General features: G+C 35.9%; 1 long non-coding RNA gene across 1 annotated transcript; it reads left to right on the forward strand.

Annotated features, from left to right (window-relative positions):
• The first annotated feature begins 207 nt into the window (after positions 1-207).
• On the forward strand, positions 208-2,506 carry LOC132712117 (uncharacterized). Its single transcript, XR_009622814.2, has 2 exons — positions 208-278; positions 1,829-2,506. It is a non-coding gene; the product is annotated as an uncharacterized LOC132712117 (long non-coding RNA).
• The last annotated feature ends 4,277 nt before the right edge of the window (positions 2,507-6,783 follow it).

Consider the following 6,783-nt stretch of genomic DNA (forward strand, 5'->3'; position numbering starts at 1 on the left):
GAACGGAGATTTTACAGTATCCTTCCCCTGCCATGCCCACTAAACCATACCTACCAAGCCATGTCATGCCCACCAAGCCACGCCCACCAAGCCATGTCATGCCCACCAAGCCACACCCACAGAACCAGTAGTAAAAAAATTTGAATCCCACCACTGACTCTAATGCTATCTTAAGTTCAAAGCCAGTTGGTGACCCCTTGGGTCAGTCACTTTTTCTCAGTCCTAGGAAGGAAGCAATGGCAAACTACTTCTGAAAAACCTTGCCAGGAAAACTGCAAGTAAGGCTATATCTGAGAACAGGACATGATTGAGCTGAAGAAAAAAAAATCATTTAGTTATTTTACAATTTTAATAGCCTTCCCTAATCAAAAGATTTGAAGATCCATTTTACAACATATTAAGTACAACAATAGTAATAAATTATAATAGTGGCAATAAATCAATTATTAGCAAACTCAATATTTATACATAACAAATCAACTTTCTCTTTAGATGTATAGCAATCAATCTAATTAGAGTTGAAGGTCTGGATTTAAAAATCCAGACTGAGTGAACTTTACAAGCTCTGTTATACTCAGAAGTAAATTGAGACATTTAAAAAAAAAAAACAGTTCCCCTGGGCCCCATCAATGTTTGTGCAATCAGAAGTCACGTTTCCATTTTTTAAAGCAGGAATGTTTGCCCTCCAGCTTTTCCACAGGATAGAGTCAAGATGGCAGCACCACATCTGTCTATGAGGAATTAAGATTGTACCAGATATGGGAGATGACAAAATAGAATTCTATTGAGAAATAGGAAAAGTGATATTATTCCAAATATTAAGGATTGGCTTTGGGGAATATGTAGTTTATCTATCTATCCCTTCTGGAAAAAGCAATATTTTCAGCTAATCAAAAAATGAAGTAATGGAGTCTTCCATATATAAAACTGTACATTCATCCTCCCCTTTCCTGCATTTATGCTGAATGTATGGATATATCCGGCAGCTTCATCATATGGACAACACTAAGAATTGAAATTAATCAATTCTCTGCTTGTATTTTTATTATGGTCATTTCTAAAACACCTGAATGTATTTTCTTTGCTTGTGTTTGTACATGTTTTTTTTTTCATAACAATGCCTCATAAGACATCCAATAAATCAACTCCATGGATAGATGGAATTTAGTTTTTGCTTCTCCAAAAAGCATATCCCATGTAATTCCATGTATAGAATGGCACAATTGATAGAAATAGATTGTGTATAAATTGTGTATTTATAATTCCATGTGTATTTATAATTCCATATTTATAATTCCCTTGTGAGTCTCTTGGACTGCAAGGCGATCAAACTGGTCAGTCCTAGAGGAGTTCAACCCTGACTGCTCTTTAGAAGGCCAGATCCTGAAGATGAAACTCAAATACTTTGGCCACCTAAAGAGAAGGAAGGACTCACTGGAGAAGAACCTAATGCTGGGAAAGATTAAGGGCAAAAGAAGAATGGGATGACAGAGAATGAGGTGGCTGGATGGAGTCACTGAAGCAGTAGGCATGAGCTTAAACGGACTTCAGAAGATGGTAGAGGACAGGAAGTCCTGGAGGAACGTTGTCCATGGGGTTGCAATGGGTTGGACAAGTCTTCGCAATTAACAACAAAATTCCATGGGGTAGGAAACTAGAAAGCAAAGTTTAGCCACTGCACTTATTATAACCTTTCCTATATGTACCTGCATGGTAACACAACTATCCATTATATTTCAGAATTACCGTAGCACAAAGTTTCTTAAATTCTTTATTTCTGAGCTTTGGGATGAATAATCCAAAATATTTTCCTTTCTCCTTTTTGAAGGATTGGTTTGAAATCAGAAGGCAGAAGTCTGAATGAAAGGATGGAAGGATTTGGGAATGTTCAGTCAGAAAGACCAACTGTATTTTACTGGGAAACAAACCAGGGTTTAACAATGAACATCTGTACCTGAATGGATCATAGTTTGGAGAATGTAGGAAAGAGAGGAGAGGTGACTTTCCTGCTGAAATTCGCCATGCCCTTCAGTTGCTGGATTCATGCAATTGATTTATACAATGCCTCGATATGACTATAAAACCTTGTTATTGTTCCTTCTGTGATCCAAGAGTATATTCTGTTAACCTACATTGCTTGAAACTTAGGGCCAAAGCAGGTGTACAGGGATGGGATGGGTTTTTAGATCCTTAATCCTGATATCCTGATCAATCAATTTATAAGCCTTAGGTAGATTCTCCATAAATCCTGATATTTCTATGCTACATTTCCTACATTGACCAGTTCAGAATAAGATGAATCAGAACATTTTTTTTAATTTTAGATATATGCAAAGAGAGAGCATATGCTGTTTCCTGCAGTGTTAGATGTTATGTTCAAAACTCGAAATCTCCCCAAGAAAAGAACAGTAGAAAGAAGGCAGAATGGGAAGAGACAGGAGAAGAGAGGGAAACAAAGGCGTTGTTTGGATTTTACTGCAATAAAGCCCTTGATCAATAAATGGCAGCAACTGGGTTCTTGGTGTTCTTTCACATTAGCTGTTCTCCTGCAGATGTTTTATTACCTGGCTAAGTAATATAATCAGTGCACAGGAGAGTGGAATTTGCTGATTGCTTATATATAGTAACCAGTCTTATCAGTCTTGGTTGGCAATGTAATTTTTCTCCTGATTATTTATCTGATACTATTTCCCATTTACCTGAATGTTGGTTGGTAGGAAGGATGTGCTCTGGACTAGACTTTTGACCTTTGATTTCATATGGATGAGATTTACCTCTACACAACTGTTGTTGTTTTTTAATTTGATTTATATGCCGCCCTTCTCCAGAGACTTAGGCGGCTTACAATGCGTTAAGCAATACCCTTCATACTTTTGTATATTTATACAAAGTCAGCTTATTGCCCCCACAAACTGGGTCCTCAATTTACCTAACTTAGAAAGGATGGAAGGCTGAGTCAACCTTGAGCCTGGTGAGATTCGAACTTACAGTAATTGCAGACAGCTGGTGTTAATCACAATGCTTTTAGTCTGCTGAGCCACCAGGCCCAGTCAACTGTTGATGACTGATTGATCCGAATGCCATGTTTTTGAAAATTTTCTGATTTTTTAAACTTGGTTTAAAATGTCATTAGCTTTGAAATTGTGGTTGAATTTGTCTCTGTTCTGAGAATATAAATGATCAGAAATGATCATCATCATGTCTTCTTATTGGTATAGAAATAAAATTATTTATTTATTGCTATCAATGTTCATGGATGCATTCTGCCAATCTTCTACCTGCTTCTACTATATATTGGCTGTAACCTAGCTCAGAGAATACCAATAACACAACAGTTCAGCTTTGAGGTGAACTGGGAGCAAGGTACATCTTTCTACAGGCCTGAAGTACTTACCCCAAGTAAGTAAAGACTGATTGAGAGGTTGCCAAGAGAGGATACATTTAGACAAGGAAAAAACAGGACTTCATTTTTATTTGAATCCAGAGTAAAAAAACATCTGTTCCAAAGTAATACTGGTAGTTCTTACATACTCATGTTTAATCAAAAGGCATAATAATTCTTTATAAATAACCATATTTCTGGCAAAAAACACACCAATTCTTCATTTATACTGCACTGTTTCCTTAGTGGTATGGTGACAGAGCAAGAGAAACTGCTAGAAGCTGTACTCATTTTCATGTATAGGTTTCTATGGAGACAGTAAATTTTTTTTGGTCATTCCAGCTTTTATTAGTGCCTTATTTTAGCTCAAAAATGGGAGTAGTGGATTGTTTAATGTCACAGAGCCAAACCTATGCCACAAACTCACCATAGTTTATGCATTATGAAAGTTAGCTGTCCTAAATGTGCACAGTATATATATATGAAGTAAACACCAATGAATTCAATGGAACAAGAGTGTATATGATTTTAGTCTGCTTGGTGTCAGGAAAATTTTTTGATGACAAGACAGAATGCAGGAATACTTGTCTCTTAAAACTATGATTTCCAGGTGAAGAGATAGTTGTTTAATAATTTAAGTTAGTAGTGTGAAAAGGTTCTGAATTCATAAACTTCCAGAGTTTTGAAATTAGGATTTCTGTGGAAATTCCTGTTTTATGGTCACCCATCACCCCATCGCAATGGGTCTGATACGACTTCGCAACTAACAACAATCTTTCCTGCAGTCAAAAGCTTAGACTTTGATCAATCAACTGTGAAAGTGGTTTATAAGTGATGCTCAACGCATATCAGAGAAATTTTAAAATGTTCCTTTGAGAAATGGGCAGTTATTTGCAGAAGAATGAATCAGTTTTTTTTATTCCAGATTGACAGTGTCAGATTCATCTTTCTGCCACAATGTGAGTGCCAATGGATGAAAAAAAAAATCACTTGGACACATTTTAAGCATTTATCTCTGGGAGAGAAAGATTTGGGAAAGAGGGAGAGTGCTATTTGTCCAGATGCAATAGCTACAGGGAAGTACCTGGAAACTTTACAAACTGGTCTATTTAAGTTATAAATGGAACAGTTACTAGCTGAAATCTTATCTAGCCACTGTCAGAACTAACAAAACTGTAGAATTAATGATTAAAAACAAATGTTAAATCATTGTAGGCTTCTCAGTTCCAATGTTCAATTTATTGTCAACATGTTATTATTTTTTGCTAGGAAAAGCAGCTACGTAATAGCAGGTGAGATTATGCATTTGTCACAAGACATATTTCTTATCAAGTTTTCTCTTTTTTACTAAGCTTTCTCTTTCCTCTTTGTCTACTAGGAAAGGCAAACACAAACATTCATGGGGAGCCAAAAAGACGTGATTATTGTCAGAAGAAAAGTCAGTTTTTGAGAAAGAGAAAAGCATTTCAGTCACCCTTCCCCCACCTTTTACAAATCCTCCCTTCACACACACACGCATGCGATAGGTGATAGAGAAAGATGATAAATGGATGAGAGAGAGAGAGAGAGAGAGAGAGAGAGAGAGAGAGAGAGAGAGGTGTTCTAACTCTCAAACATACAGGCTCTTTTTAAAAGAAAATCTCAAAGGATTTTTTTTTAATAGGAACATTCATGAACAAGTAAATATCCTTTAAAATGGCATTTACAAAAACCCTGGGTTTATAGATTTTGGCAGCTATCATTTGTAAAAGATTTTTTTAGTGGAATCCTCAGTCAGTTGGAGCTCAAAAGATTTTGTGATCAGTGTGCTTTCCTGAAAGCAGTGTGTAGCTAGATCTTCTGTCACTTGGTACTCAGAAAATATATAAAGCAAATATTTAGTGTAAATCCTCAGGTATTAACTACATGAAATCCATTTGTAAAGCTAACTTTAGCCGTGCTGTACTTAACTGTATATAAACAAGCTTGCTTGAAATGAAATATTTGACAAAAAACAAGTTAGACTAGAGGAACAAAACCCAACAGTCTGTAAACAGTAAAATAATAATAATTTTTAAAAATTATCTGACTAAATGGGGAAGGGAGATAATTCATTTAAATCTAATTGCAGTTTCTGGAAATTCTCAATGTTACAATACTTGGAGGAAATTTGGAATGAAAAAGTAAAGAGCAGAGCTGGTCCTATCATTAGATAGTATCAAGCAGCCATCATAGACAACTCAGGATTAATGAATTGGTAATGAATTGTTCATTATTCAATTTTCCATAATTGTAAGTACTAAAGAGAAAAAGATTTCTGTCCAGAAGAAAATACTTTATATGGATGAAGATAATGAGTAAGGAGAAAAATAGTAATTGAGGAAAGCCTCAATTACTGCAATACAGATCCAGTTTTCAATCTTCAGAGTCAGATACTAATACTTCAATGGGTGGAACAAAATTATGTTATTGGTTATGGCAATCATTTATCAATTTAAGTTACTTTTCCCTGGTCTGGTACCCTTTAGACATGTTGGTTTGCAACATTTCCAATTTCTAGCTAGCGAGGCCAAGAATATTCATGGGGCTGCAGGGCAGAGGTCAGAATAATGCAAGTTGTGTCACCACAAAGCCCTGCTCCTTTTCTATTTGCATCACAACATTGTATACATACAACAAAAGAAATTAATTTGCAGTGCAACACTGCTTTTGTCATTTTGATGAAAGCATTGTCACCTGAGGACCCAGCTACCACTAGACACCCTACCCTTTTATAGTGATTGAAGTTCAAGAAGATAGAGCAGAGGAAACCCTAAGAATAATTGCAGTCATGGCCTATTTTTTTTTCTATTTTAAAAAAATCCATGTTTTGATGAATCAGTTTGCCATGTACAGTCCTGTGAAAAGCAAAGCACTCAGATTAAGTCTTTATTTAAACTTCTTATTGCAAATACTGGAATCTGCAAAGTACAAATATGTTCTTATGCTAAGTTCAAAGCAGAATGTAATCATCTGCATGTATTACTCCAGTAGTACATGACATTACATAGATTCCAAGTACCAGTCATTCTGTCCAGTGCTACAGAAGTAGATGTTTCTGTTTCCATTCTTCTGAATCCTTTCATCACTTGGATGGATATTCTGGAGGAACTTCAAGCTTCTGGAGAAGACTGGGGGCAGACATAGACTGCAGATAGGAGGGAAAATCCTTTCTGCCCAAATTGTCTATTTGTCTCAGTAATGGGACATTCTTCTGATGTATCCAAAGATGTACATCCACCAGTGGGACAAATCAGGCTTATACTAAAAATAATTAAAATTTATAGAAGAAAATTACAGGTAAAGAAAATTTATGGAAAATTATGCTTCTAGTGCCCATTAGTTTTAAAGCTATAGGCCACATACCTTATGCAAACAAAGTT

The sequence above is a fragment of the Pantherophis guttatus genome, chromosome 1 (assembly GCF_059756535.1).
Source record: "Pantherophis guttatus breed Tessera chromosome 1, ASM5975653v1, whole genome shotgun sequence".
Lineage (NCBI taxonomy): Eukaryota > Metazoa > Chordata > Lepidosauria > Squamata > Colubridae > Pantherophis > Pantherophis guttatus.